The following is a 15,000-nucleotide window of genomic DNA, read 5'->3' as shown; positions in this document are numbered from 1 at the left end:
TAGGAAAATAACTTTTTGTGTCAAATCCTTTAACGCACCCTCCTCATTGCTCAACAGAGAAGTGAAATGAAGAACTTTGTCTAAAGACCATGAAATGGGCTTTGGAGGTGCTGAAGGTCTGAGCCTAGCGCAGGCTTTCGGAACTTTATTGCTTTCTAGTAGATTTGCACTTATTTTCCTCTAGGAAGTCTATGCCGGCTTTCGAAATCCCGAAACGCTTTCTCACCCTAGGGAGAGAAAATCATGAGCTGCAGGGTCCGGGTTTTCTGTAATGAAGCGCAAACAGTAGACTTCTGGACTCGCTGGGTCAGAACTGGATATGGTAGCGGTAGAAACTTCAGCCGTAGTTCCAATGCCAGGGAGAACCACACGCTGTTCGGCCACTTGTGGGCCACTTGTGGGCCGCTACCCCCTTGAAGGATCTCAGTTTGTTGAGGACCCTCAACAGAAGGTTGTGATGAGGGAACAGATAAATCTTGGACCATCTGTTCCAGTCGAGGGACATCGCGTCCACTGCTTCCGCTAAGGGGTCCTCGTTCGGGGACACGTACAGGGGCAACTTCTTGTTGTCTTTCGTCGCAAAGAGATCTATCTGCAGTTCTGGGACTCGACTCAAGATGAAAGAGAATGATCCTGCGTCTAGGGACCATTCCGACTCTATCGGTGTGAACCTGGATAGAGCGTCCGCTTTCACATTGCGGACTCCTTGAAGGTGAACTGCCGACAGGTACCACTTCTTCTTTTCCACCAATCGGAAGATGGCCAACATCACCTGGTTGAGAGGTGGTGACCTTGATCCATGTCGATTCAAGCATCTCCCAACTACCTCGCTGTCCAGCACCTACTATATGTGGATCGAGTGACGCGAGGAGACTTTCTTTAAGGTAAGGAGCACTGCCATAGCTTCTAGAAAGTTTATGAGAAAGGTCTTGAATAGCTTGGACCAAGTCACCTGGACTTTTTTCCGATTAGAGAGACCTCCCCATCCCTCCTTCGAGGCGTCTGAGTGAATTGTCACCGACAGGGGAGGTGGCTGAAGACGAACCGACTTCTTTAGATGTCTGGCTTGGGACCAAGGCCGGAGAAGAGTACGTAGACGAAACGGAACTGGTCTTGTCAAATCTCTTCGCGCGTTTGATGCATAACTTCTTCAAACTCCGGTTGCATCCTTTAGCTGTGCTCTTAGCACCGGGTCTGTCACTGAAGCAAACTGTAGAGAACCCAGTACTCTCTCCTGCTCGCGTCTTGATATCCTTTCGGAATCCAGAAGTCTCTTGACAGACCCCGCTATCTCCTTCCTTTTCTTCGCCGGGATGGAGAAACGGTGTGACATTAGGTCCCAGTGGATTCCCAGCCACTGGAACTTTTGAGATGGAGAAAGTCGAGACTTTTTTCTGTTGATCTTGAAGCCTAGATACTCTAGAAACTGGATCACATAAATGGAAGCTTGCAAGCATTCTGTCTTGGATGCTGCCCACACCAGCCAGTCGTCCAGGTAGGCTACTACCTGAATTCCCTTTAGGCGTAATTGCTTGAGAGCTACGCTCGCAAGCTTTGTGAAGATCCTGGAGCTATATTTAGCCCGAATGGCATGGCTCTAAAGGCGTATAGTCTTCGTTGTAGCTTGAACCCTAGGTAGGGGGAGAGTCGACGGTTGATTGGAACGTGCCAATAAGCGTCTGACAAGTCTATGGAGACGGTATATGCCCTCTTGGGCAGTAAGGTCCTTATGTGTTGCAGTGTTAGCATCTTGAACTTGCAGTTCGCTATGAACTTGTTGAGTGGCGACAAGTCCAGAATGACTCTGAGTTTTTCCGAGTCCTTCTTGGGAACACAAAACAGCCTCCCTTGGAATTTGATGGACTTTACCCTTCGGATCACTTTATTCCTCCAACAAATCTTGGATGTACTCCTCTAGAACGGGGGTGGAGTGTTGGAAATACCGAGGGCACGGGGGTGGAGTGCTCTACCAGCTCCAGCCCAGTCCATTCTTGAGTAGGCTCTGGGCCCAGGGATTGAAGGTCCACCGATCCCGAAAATTCTGAAGTCTCCCTCCTACCAGTATCATCTCATTCGGACTGTTGTCCAGAGGTCTTGCCTCCCTGACCGCTACCACCCCTGAATCCCCTTCCCCTTGAGGGGCGCCTAGACGAGCCTCTGGCTGCTCCTCTAGGCTTTGCTCGAAAGGAAGTTGACTGCCCTTCGAACGTTGGGTTGAATGCCGGGGACTGCGTCGACACGGCCTGGGGTACCCACTGGAAAGTGGTCGGGGTTTGTGCCACCATCTGGGGCACTGAAGGCATCGGCAATTGCTGTTGCTGTTACTGTTCAACTGGCTTGGCTGGCCGAGATGGTAGCCTAGTCCTTTTAGTCTTCCTCTTTGGCTGGGGACCCTCATCCGGGGAAGACTTTCTCTTGATAGACAGGCCCCACTTCTGGAGAAGATTTCTATTCTCCGTGGCGGCCTTATCCACAACCTCTTTGACCAATTCGCTAGGGAAAAGGTCTTTGCCGCAAATGTTGGAGGAGATTAGTTTCCTTGGCTCGTGCCTCACCGTAGCCGAGGTGAACACGAACTCCCTACAAGCTCTCCTCGCCCTGACGAAGCTGTAAAGATCCTTCGTCACTGTGGCCAGATGAATCTTGGCCACTACCATGAACATTTCATGGACCTTGGGGTCACTTGCCATCGTCTCAAGAGTGGTTTGAAGAGACATTGAGGCAGCCAGTCTTTCTTTTGTCTCGAGCTCTCTCCGAAAAAAAAGTCAGACAGCTTAGGGAGGTTCTCACCGAACTGACGTCCAGCAATATCAGCCTCCAACTTCCCGACTGAGAAGGTAAGATGGACGTCCGTCCAGTCCTTGTGGTCCATGGGTAGGGCCAGCGACAAGGGTTTACACTCCTCCAGGGAGGGGCAAGGCTTGCTAGCCTCGACTGCTTTTAATACAGCCGCAAACCCTTTCTGCAAAAAGGGGAAGGCTCTAGCAGGAGAGGACACAAAGGAAGGGAGCTTCTTACTCAATGCAGCTACCTTTGAGTTCGAGAAGCCCCTCTCTTTCATCGAAGATGAAAGCAAAGGTTGAGCCTTAACATGGTCCATCACTATGACCTCCTTCGGCTCTGTCTCCTCCTTTGAAGCTGGTTCCTTCCTCAATCGGACATAACAGTCCGGATATGACCCTTTGCTGGGCCAGAATTCCACCTCCTCAAGGGGAACTGAACATGACGATCTTTCCAGTCGTCAACGGCATGTGCTCAGCATATCTCCATGGGTTAGCATCTGAGCACAAGGGAAGGTCTTTCACATTGAGCCTTTTCTGGGGCCCACGTGATGCTGCAAGCTTCTGCATCTGCAGTTCCATTGCAGCCGCCTTCTCCATATTCTCCTTCTGCATTTGTTGGATCATTCCAACAATGGAGGAAAGGGCCTGTCCCAGCTCTACTGGGAGAGCGAACGATGTAGAGGGAATAGGTTCGGGGATCAGAACTGGAGCAGCCGACACCTCGTTGGCTTCTTCCTCTACAATGTCTGGGGCTTGATCTTCATCCTGGCCTCCTGCCAGGAGGTCTTCCTCCAGACGCTCGGACACGTCTGACATCCTGTCGTCCAACTGGATGTCTTGCAAGGCAACCGCCACTTCAGCATCCACCTGGATCTGAACTAGGGGGATCTCCTCTTGAGGCTGGGGAATCACTGCATCAGCTGATGCCCTAAGGAAAAGGTAAGCCCTCATCTTCTCACTTGGAAGATAAGGTCCAGAGGTGTTCTTCTGGAAGCCCCTTACCCAGGTGCGAAGCTTCTCCCTTGCTATATCCCTCGATTCCGCTGTCCTAGGGGAATCAAAAGCCTCAGTAATCAGGTTAGAGCACACGGTACATACCTGGGGGTCCCAATACCGGAGATCACCCTTGGAGACAGCGCATGCTGCGTGCCTCCTACATAACTCATGTCCGCAGAAGTTCTTACTGCGGACGTTGCAGAAAGCACTTCCACACTTCGGACGTACCTCCTGCAAAGAGAAGAAATTTCCATGAGTATCAAGTGAACTACGTATCACTGGTTATGCACAGTTAGCATAACAAATCAGAAAGGAAAGACACACACTTGTGTTTTCCCGCACAACCAATTGTTGCAGCCTTCCAGATAATAAAATCGTATGGTTAATCTGTCCCAGAGTAACCAATGAAAATTTTCCAGAGGAAACAGGTGGAGCTCACTCCTAAGATATGATTTTAAAATCCCGAATAATAGACAAGAAAGAACTCACTTTCTTATCTGTAAGGCAACACCAAAGGGCTGTGCAAGACAACACAAAAGTGTTGGAACACACAGTGCTTTACCAAAACTTATACTATAGTTTTCTTCCTACAGTATATGTTATACTGAAGAATACTGGTACAGCATAGAAGGTAATGTGCCGGCCGGCACACACCATAACTAGCTTTGAAGTATACTACTTAACAGCTATACGGCGGCAGAACGCAGGTTCAAATGCATGTGCCGGCCGGCAGTTACAGCCAATGTCGGCCGGCAATGACTGCTGGCCGGCAACTACACAAGGTAGTACCCGCCAGCCGGCCACTGCTCATAGCGATCGGCAGACAAGGGCTGACAATAGCCGGCCGGCAAAGGTAAACAACCGATGCCGGCCAGCAGCAAAAGAACCAGAGGACTACGACTGGCCGGCTGCCGGCCTCAGAGGCCGGCAGCCGGGTCGGGTACAGCACTAGAAGAAAACAGAATGGATGCCGGGATAAGAGCGTAAACTACCTCCAAGCCCGGCAATCCGAAAGAGTGCATATAAGGAAGGGGAGAATCTAATTCAGGCTTCCTGACCAATGCCATCTGGCTCTACAGGCAGGCATGGAAGAGGGACCAAGGGAGGTCCGGGCAGCACTCAAAGCAGAAGACCCTTGCCGGCCGGGAAGGGACTGAGTCAATTCCACATCCTAACCTATCCTAGGTCCAGATGTAGAATGACGTACAGTACTGTAATGGCTAGGCCATTACAGAGATAGAGGGGGAAGGGACAAAAGAGGGTCCTACCAACCTTGCTTTAGTGAAGAATCACCGCAGCCAAGAAAACTCCTCTTAGCCTAAGGGAGATCCAAGGAGGGAGGCCAGCAATACTTGCCAGCCCCCACAGAACAAAAGCAAGGAAGGAGTTGCTACTCCCAGGGAAAGGATCTTATCCTTCCACCGAGAACAGCAACAAGGACAAGTCTGCTAGATCACAAAAGAAGGAATCATCTCGTACAGAAACCTTCGGCAGTGACCTAAGGAGGCTAAGCCTCCTATGTCTATGTCAGGCCAGCGAGGGAGACTCTACCCCAAGCCAGACAAACACAGACTCAGACTAAAAACTCTGATGTTCTGTCCCTCTCTGAAACCAGACATACTGGAACAGTAAGGTACAGTAACACCCCAGTATAGTTGTATCGAAAGTTAATTCAGATAAACCACTAGGGTTAAGCCCAAGGCTTAAACAGAGGGAAAGGGATTGCATACCTTCTCCAAAGAAAAGAAAGCAACTGGGGAGTATGAAAAAGTATACTAAGGCTCCATAAGCAACTTAGCCTAGGCACCAAGAGAATCGATTACCTAAATAACCAAAACTCACTCATATACTATCTTGGAAATATTTAACATAATGTTAAATGTATAAAAAACAGCCTAAAGCTTCAATAAAATTTTAAAACACTCGGAAATCCAAAATCATGCAGGAAAGTACTAGGACCAAACGACTAGGCTACATGGCCTAGCGTAGGCCAGAGTTGGCGAATACTTCGCCAAAATAATACTAAAAGCACGAGAAAGGAAATCCTATGCAACGCTAAATAGCTAAAATTTATTAAAGCAAAACAACCGGGAATGTCGCTCTGACTAACTAAAACTCATACATAGCGAGTGACAGCGTCCATGACGCCTCCGGTAGATAACGGCTCTTGTAACAAAGATAAATCCTATTAATCACTTTAAAATTTACCTAGAGCCTACATTTATACATAAAAGAAATGGTACTCAACTTATCAGAGGCCGACGAAGTTGGAGAAGCCATGAAAAGATGAATAAATCCAAGATTTGCGAGAAGCACAGGCAAAAAACACCGAGTTGTTAAGCTACGCAAAAAGGAATGCAGATGGCGCCAGGAATGGCGCCAGGAATGGCGCCAGGCACGCTTACGAAACGGGAGAAAAGGGAGCCTTGGGAGCGGCTCCCCCTTTTTCTTTCTCGTTTCCGTTTTCTTGCCAATTGACCCCTTCGATGTGTTATCTCTATTTGGGGTGCAGATTGCCATGTGGCGTGTCAAGAATACGTCCTCTGATATGTCGCGATATCCCTTTCATTAGGGGTATTCGCTCCAGGAGTTAGAATTCTGGGTACCTTAAGGTAAATTCTCTGGGAATATCGCGGTAGTTGTAATATACCCTAGGAAGCTACCCTATAGGAACTTCCATCAGGATGACATGGCTTGAGCCCAAATATATATATATATATATATATATATATATATATATATATATATATATATATATATATATATATATATATATATATATATATGTGTGTGTATATATATATATATATATATATATATATATATATATATATATATATATATATATATATATATATATATATATATATATATATATATATATATATATATATATATATATATATATATATATGTGATGATGTCTTTATTTTTTCTTGCAATAAATCTTCTTAATTAGTCTAGTATCTTACCTCTGCATATTATTTTCTTTTGTTTAATATTAATAGAATTTCTCTCAGGAGTTTACATAAGCAAAGTTACGTGGGTGAGGGATACGAATGCTGGTTTCTTTCTTTACTAGACATAAAAAGGGGTTTGAAGAGGCACTTACAAGCAGTCTAAAAATAAAAGCGTGGTTTTACATTAACACTTAATGATGAATTCAGACGTCGTGTCACTGGCTGAAGGGTTGGATGAATCCTGGTTTAGTTATGCCTATACGTCAATCATAGGCCTACTGTCGTCGCTTAAGTATGAGCCTTCGTCAGGTGTTGGGAAGGCTGGCGCGAAGTTCTAGATACGCCTTGGTCACTCTGGGACGTCACGCCTCGGTCGCTCTGGGACGTCTCGCCAAACTCACTCACCGTCGAACAGGTGCGGGCGTAGTAACTTTGTTCGTCGTCCTTCGTTTTCAGGGGTAAATGTTCCCCTGTAATTCTCGGCTGCTATAGGATTCTGAGTAATCGCCGTCCCTCAGTTAATGTATCGGCAGCCGCCACGTGATGTTCGTCAGGGAGACCCGGCAGGTTAAGTAGGTCTTTAGACCATTTATACAGAGCGACTACTAGGAAGAGAGAGAGATGCCGTCTTCTCGTTGCTTATATATGGTCGTCTTGGGCGTGTCAAGCTATCCTTAATCACGTGACTTTTTCTCGGCTTCCACGTCTCACTCGTCTATGTTCCGTTCGACATTCAAGAACGGATCCTGTCGTACGGGGAGTTGTTTACGGGAAAGAACCCTGGAGTAAGCGAAATTAGTTGAAAACATCCTACTTAACTCTCGATCACTCTCCTGTCTCTCCACAATTCTTTCTATATCTTTACAACTACTACTAACTGCATTTGTCTCCCTATTTCTTATTAGTTAATAAAACCCACAAATAAAGGCATCAATAATATACATAAACCTTCTGCATTTGAAATTTGTCCAAAAATAAGCATCTGTCTGACACCACTCGGCCAGCTACTAGGATTCTTATAGAATCCTCACATACAACAAAACAATAAATTTATTCCTTAGGTTTCCCAGTAATAACTAATAGTAACTCATTAATCCTTTCCAATTTTCTGAAAATCAAATACTTCACCACATTATATGTTACCACAGTAATAAGTACAATCAAAAACACATTACACATAGTCAGAAATGGTGCAACATCTTGCTTGTAAAACAGAACATAATCATTATCAAGTGGCATTGCCACATTTTCTACCACTGTTAATTTGTCTAGCTGAAAATGGTTAATCTTGTTTTCATAACTCTTTGCAATGGAAGATTGATTTAATTCATAATGCATAAACACACTTGGTACATAATAGAGATAATCAGGTATTACTACTGAGCAAGAATCGGTAAACGACTTGAAATTTCCTACCTGAAACGTTTGAGTCTTCCCATCACAAGTAACTTCTGCAGTTTTAGTATTTTGAACATAAATAAAAATCTCATTACCTAAATGTAATGCCCTGTATGGCATACTGAAAGTTTCAAATTTACACTCTCTAATCAATTCATAATTCTCTAAGAAAATACCTTGGATGCATGGAAAATTGCTCATAGGTTGTTTAATTTGCACAAAATTGCACATAGATTGACTTTCACTTATCAACACACACTGTTCTAAATCACCTTCTTCTAAAATAATCATCAACAACTTGTTCTTATCCAATGCTAGACGAACCTTGGGATGGTTCCAAATTATAGTTGCATTTCCTAACTTAACTGGGAAAGGATGTATTGTATACAGGTCAAACAAATTCATACCCTTGAAGGGGATCAATACCAACAAATACCCTTTTGTTACTTTCACAGTTGACATTGTGTAATACCAAAAAATATCTTCTAGCAAAGGCTTGGAATGGCTATTTACTATACACCAATCGATAATTTCTTTCAACGTTTTTGGAGAAATGATAGCAGGGCTAAGTATTCCCTTTTGTACATTTATTAGTCCGTTCACAGATTCCTTGTGATCACCAATCTCGATTTCTACTTCATGAATCAACTTAAACACTTGTTCTATGTCATCTATCTTATTAGAAACATTCACGTTAACTTGATTAATAAATTCCACCATCTTTTTGATGTTTTCTACATTCTTATTATTATTTTCTACTAGAGTACTCATAAGATTACCCTTATGATTAGCCCATTTCTCGATTAGTTCTATACGATCAGTCAAACCTTTTACATCGTTTTCTGTAGCCACTCCAAACAAAGCACTAAATGCACTACCTACAAAAGGTAATAAAGATCTCTTGTTTCTTTGAGGCCTGACAATGTCTTCAATTTTACCCTGTAAATTTCTTAATACTTCTACAAAGGCAGAATCACTATGGGTTGGTATGCACTTCCGTAGTTCTTTATCTAACTGGTTCAAATGTTCTTCCTTTTCTAATATTGAATTGACTTCAATTTTTACTACAGCAAAATCTGTTAACAGTTCACCTTTTCAATGATTTTGTATCAAGGCCCCACTTTTAATGTCTATTTCGCAAGTGATACCGACCACTAGGGGTAAGATCAGAAGGAGGTTTTTCCACCACTTCCTGTAGAAGTTGAGAGGACCATGGATTAGTTTTTACAACCTTTATATGATTCCAGTGGGCATACCTTACATCTAAATTCTGTTCATGTAACAGCTTAAATTTATTATTCTTTTCCCTTTCTAACACTCTATAAGGACCTTCAAATTTGGGAGATACCTTTTCATTTGGTCCTTCCTTTACATGTACCTTTATATATACTTGTGAGCCTATTTTCAGGTCAGTCATGGAACTAGTTGTGTCATAGTATTTCTTATTTACCTGTTGGCCCTTTTCTAAAGATTGTCTGGTTTGTCTTATTATTTGAAAGGTTGTTTGCAGTTTCCAAGCTATATAGTCCTGGTAATCATATGTGTGCCTAGGAGGTTTTGCGTCATCTAACAATGAGTTTGGCAGTCTTTTCTGATAACCATAAAGCAAAAAGTGTGGGGTTTCTTTATCTCAAAAAATTTGCAAAGCTTTTTCATTACCTCACTGGTGAATTCTGGTGCATTGTCCGATAAAAGTCCCTCCGGACACGAATGTCTTGTGAGTATTCTGGTCTTTAAAGCTTCTGCAACAGAAACTGCAGTTCTATCTCTAACTGGGACAATTTCTAAATACCGAGTCAAAAAATCAATGAATACCAGTATATATTTATTTCCTCTCAAAGTTTTTGGAAAGGGTCCTATATGATCCATCTGAACTACCTCAAAGGGATTTAAATTACTAGGATATTTTTCTAAAGGAGCTCTGACATTTACATGACCTTTATGCCTATTACAAGTTTGACATTCATTTACAAACTGCTTTGCTTCTTCGCTGCACTTAGGCCAAAAATAATTTCTATTTATTGTTCTCAGAGTCTTTTTGATTCCTGGATGTCCTGCCAACTTGTGGGTATGTGTTAGAGCTAATACTTCCTTAGTCAGGGTGTCAGGTACATATAGTCTAGAGCAAGCACTCCTATCTTTAGCCTTCTTATATAATATCCCATTTATTAATTCAAAATCTGACCTAGAGGTTTCATCTTGTAGCAAATCTCCTATTATTTTCCTGATACTTTCTTGTTTCTCTTGTTCTATTTTAACTCTCTCCAAATCTAAGGATACGACCTGACAGCTGAAACAAAAAGTGTTAGTTGTGATCATTCTTTCAGTATCCTCTTGTGCTCTAGATAATCCATCTGCTAAAGTATTAAACTTACCTGGAATGTATCTAAATTCTGGAGCAAACTCTAGCACACTAATAAACCATCGATTAAACTTTAAGTTATTAGTGAAAGCTCTCTTCTTGAATAGGTCACAGATGGGTTTATGGTCAGTAAGTACATTTACTTTATGTCCTAGCAAAATGTGCCGAAACTTTCTCAGTGCCCAATAAATGGCTAAACATTCCTTTTCTGTGGTATTGTAATTTCGTTCGGCCGCATTCAGGACTCTACTTGCATAATATACTACCCTCATTCTGGTTTTTGCCTTCTGTAACAAAACTGCTCCTATTCCTGTATTTGAAGCATCACATGCTAAGTAAAATTGCTTGCTAAAGTCTGGATACACTAAGATAGGATCTTGGATTAATTTCTACTTCAACTTTTGAAAAGCCTCCTCTTGCTCTGCTTTCCATTTAAACTCTACATCCTTCTTAGTTAATTCTGTCAATGGTTTAGCTATAGTAGCAAAATTTTTGACAAATGGTCTATAGTATCCTATCATCCCTAAAAATCTTCTTACACCTTTCAAATTTTGTGGAGCTGGATATTCCACAATCGCCTTTATTTTTCCTTCTTGCATGCGCAATCCATCAGCACTGATAACATGTCCTAAATATTCTAAAGATTTCCTCAAGAATTGACACTTCTTAACCTTTATCTTTAATCCTGCCAGTCTTAGTCGTTTTAAAACGATTTCTATGGTTCTGAAATGGCTCTCTATATCTTTGCTAAATATAATGACATCATCTAAATAGACTGACACATTCTCTATGTCTCCTAAGATCTGTAACATTAACCTTACAAAAGTCAATGGAGCTGATGTTAACCCAAATGGCATTACCTGAAATTCTAAGTGTTCTTTATGTGTGCTGAAGGCAGTTAATGGCTTTGATTCTTCGTCTAAAGGTACTTGCCAATATCCACTTAGTAGATCTAAGGATGAGAAAATCTTTGCTTCTCCTAACTGAGCCAAAACATCGTTTATTACAGGCATGGGCATTCTATCAGGAACTGTGTTCGCATTCAACTTGCGATAATCAATCACCAATCTGTAACTTCCATCTTTCTTTGGAATCAACAACATGGGAGAATTATAAGGTGATTTAGAGGGTATGACCACTCCTTCTTCTTTCATTTCTTCTATCATTTTATCTACTATGGGACGTTGACTGATAGGTAATTTATAATTAGGTATGAAAAAGAATTCACCATTAAAAGTAAACCTACTGTATATAGAAAACTTATGAATGTTAATTCGTACATACATTTTTATTCTAATCATCACCCATCAACCAAAATGATGGTTTTTTCATCCATGTTTTTACGGGCACTGCGGGTAAGTTGCCCTGATCTCCTTGAAGCTGAGCTTGGGAAAATTCATGAAATAGCATCTATTTTAAAGTACCCATCACATTTCATAAACAAAGCCTGTCAAAAGGCAAAGAAAACTTTTTATGGCTTTGTTAACAACGTTGATTTTAATGTGAATAACCTCCTTGTTTTACCTTTTTTCAAACAGTTTGTACCTCTACCTGGAATTTTAAAACCTTTTGGTATTATTGTAATTTTTTGAAACAACACACTTAAGAATATATTGATAAAAAATTCCCCAAAACAGATTAACGGATGTATATACGAAATTCCATGCAATCAGTGTAATAAACGATATATCGTTCAAAGTGGCAAACCACTAGAAACTCGATTAAAACAGCATAAATATAATGTAAGAACGGGAAACATTGCCAGCAGTCTTTTTCAGCATATGAATGAGTGCAACCACGCTATTAATTGGAAAGCTGCTAAAGAACTTATAATATGCAGAGATTTTGTTAAAAGAAATATCATTGAAACAGTTTTAATTAAAAAAAATTTCGAAGATCTGCTTAACACCAGTTCAGGTATGTACAAACTGGATGAATTTCTTGTAAACAACATTTTTAAACAACTAACTTTTAAGTAATTTGTAATTTGCTCATTTTTTCTGTTTTACGTCATCACAGAGGTTTCTTTGTATTCTAATTGTATTTTTAAACCATAAGACCGTGAAGAGGTGTAATAATAACACGAAAGCGCTTGTCCAATCTTCGTTTCCTTTTTCCTCCCGGCTTGCTGTCATCTTGAGACATCGCACGTTCCAGCGATTTGTCATTAATATATATATATATATATATATATATATATATATATTATATATATATATATATATATATATATATATATATATATATATATATAGATATATATATATATATATATATATATATATATATATATATATATATATATATATATATATATATATACATTTATATATACTTTTTATCGACAATAACTGTTAAATAATACCAGAAACGGACATCTTACTATGTTCCCAATATTCAAAATAAATAAGATAAAAATTTACTAGATGAAAACTTACATGTAAATACATATCCTAGTATCATGTTTATTATATATACAGAAGATTCCCTAAATCTGATAAAAATTTCAAGGACACTTTATCAGAACAATTGAAGATTATGTCAGTCAGATCGTTAGGTGTAAGAATATTTATAGGTTTATGGTTAGGTTAATTTTTTTATTTTATCAAGTCTTGTGTTTCCTTATTTTCAGGTAATGAGATGTATGTACCAGATTTTTATATTTAATGTTTAGGGGATCAGAGGTATTTTTCATCAGGTTTTTACTTGATAGCTACAACTTAGAGTAAGGGAAATTAGGTTTCTGTGTTTGTGTCATATACATATCCTAGTAATGACATAACTTTTGAATTGATAGCTTCCATGAAGAAAAAAAAAATCTGTAATTATGAAAATCACTACATGGTTACAAAATAAGTCTAAATTATCGTCAGTGTCAAAGATATAATATATATATATATATATATATATATATATATATATATATATATATATATATATATATATATATATATATATATATATATATAAATAAACACGTAATTTAAATAACAAAATTCATGGCGTCATCCTTCTATCCATGTTTAGCATTTCCTGCCACTCTATTTTTACATCAAAAGATTTCCACTTTTCGATTTTAAACGATGTTTAGAATATTCTTTTCTGTCTCATTAAGGTGATTCATTTGACGACCGCGACATACACTTTATATTTTCAATATTCTATAGTGTGTTCTGAGATAAGATGACTTTCAACAATACCATTGGAGTCAGATATTTCAGGTGAATAAAGGGCATGATAAGCATTCCTATGGGGAGAATGGTGTGAATGCCAAGTTGCTATTGGGCAATGGATATGAGGTTTTAAAGGTCGCTCATGAATGGCAGCGCAAGGGACAGTGTCAATACCCTAGCTATCAAGACGATAACCTAGATACTGACTATATATAATTATGGTCAGCACTCAAGGACCATCTCCACCCAAGTCAGGACCAGGGAAGGTCAGGCAATTGTTGCTGAGGGCTCAGCAGGTAAACCTATAGGCTCCCCTATCTGTAACTCACAATGATGTTGAGGTTGCACACAATACAAGAAACTATCGACCTTTAGCATGTCTCGAACCCTAGTCCACGAGATCGTCAGGCATAGGCGATTTCATTAAGCTATTACAGCATATCGTACGATACATGAAAGGTAAATTACAGACGTTAGGTATAGAAAGGGCATTGTGTAAATGTGTTATAGTTTAGAGTCTAGAGTAAAGAATGTGGATTGGAAGTGGTGTTGGGAAGGGGGGGGGGGGGTGTTGAGGGTGTGAAAGAAGGGACACGATTTTGTGGGTCAGGTGTCACACACGACACTTATCAGCAAGTGTTTATATCATTCTGAACATAGCTGTTCTATCAAATGGTAAACTGGTGTTAATAATGACTTAGTGTCACAAAACCTAAAGTTACCTGCTACTGCTTCTATATAAGATCAGCAATCGTTTGAATGTTTGATATGACAGAGAAGGCATTTACGTTACACAATATTTTTTCCGCTTCAAAACACCCAAATAATTCCTAGTTTAAATGTCCTTTGACTCAGAAACATCAATATGAGAGAGAGAGAGAGAGAGAGAGAGAGAGAGAGAGAGAGAGAGAGAGAGAGAGAGAAAGAGAGAGAGAGAGAGAGAGAGAGAGAGAATATTTCTCCCTTTTTCACCTAATTCCAAGAGAAATTCTTCTCACTAGAAATCAATTTCTTATACAAATAAATCCTTTGTGAAGAGTGAATCGATGGCAATCATTATAATATTATGAAAATGGTAAAGATAAAATAACGGGAAATAAAGATGATAAAATACATCCAGATCTACATCAAAATTATGAAAGTTTTTTTCCCTTTTTTACGATTCAGCTTTATTTGAGGTTGTATTTATATTGTCCTCTCCCGGATAACATTTTTTTTTCAAGGCTAATATAAAAAATTGTAGACTTTCACAAAAGGAAAATTCTGCTTACGATGGATTTCAAGCTTCCAATTCTTACTCAGATGTGATATTATTATTTAATCCTCTT

Source organism: Palaemon carinicauda, chromosome 17 (genome assembly GCF_036898095.1).
Source record: "Palaemon carinicauda isolate YSFRI2023 chromosome 17, ASM3689809v2, whole genome shotgun sequence".
Taxonomy (NCBI): Eukaryota; Metazoa; Arthropoda; class Malacostraca; order Decapoda; family Palaemonidae; genus Palaemon; species Palaemon carinicauda.
Note: the sequence above shows the minus strand (reverse complement) of the source record.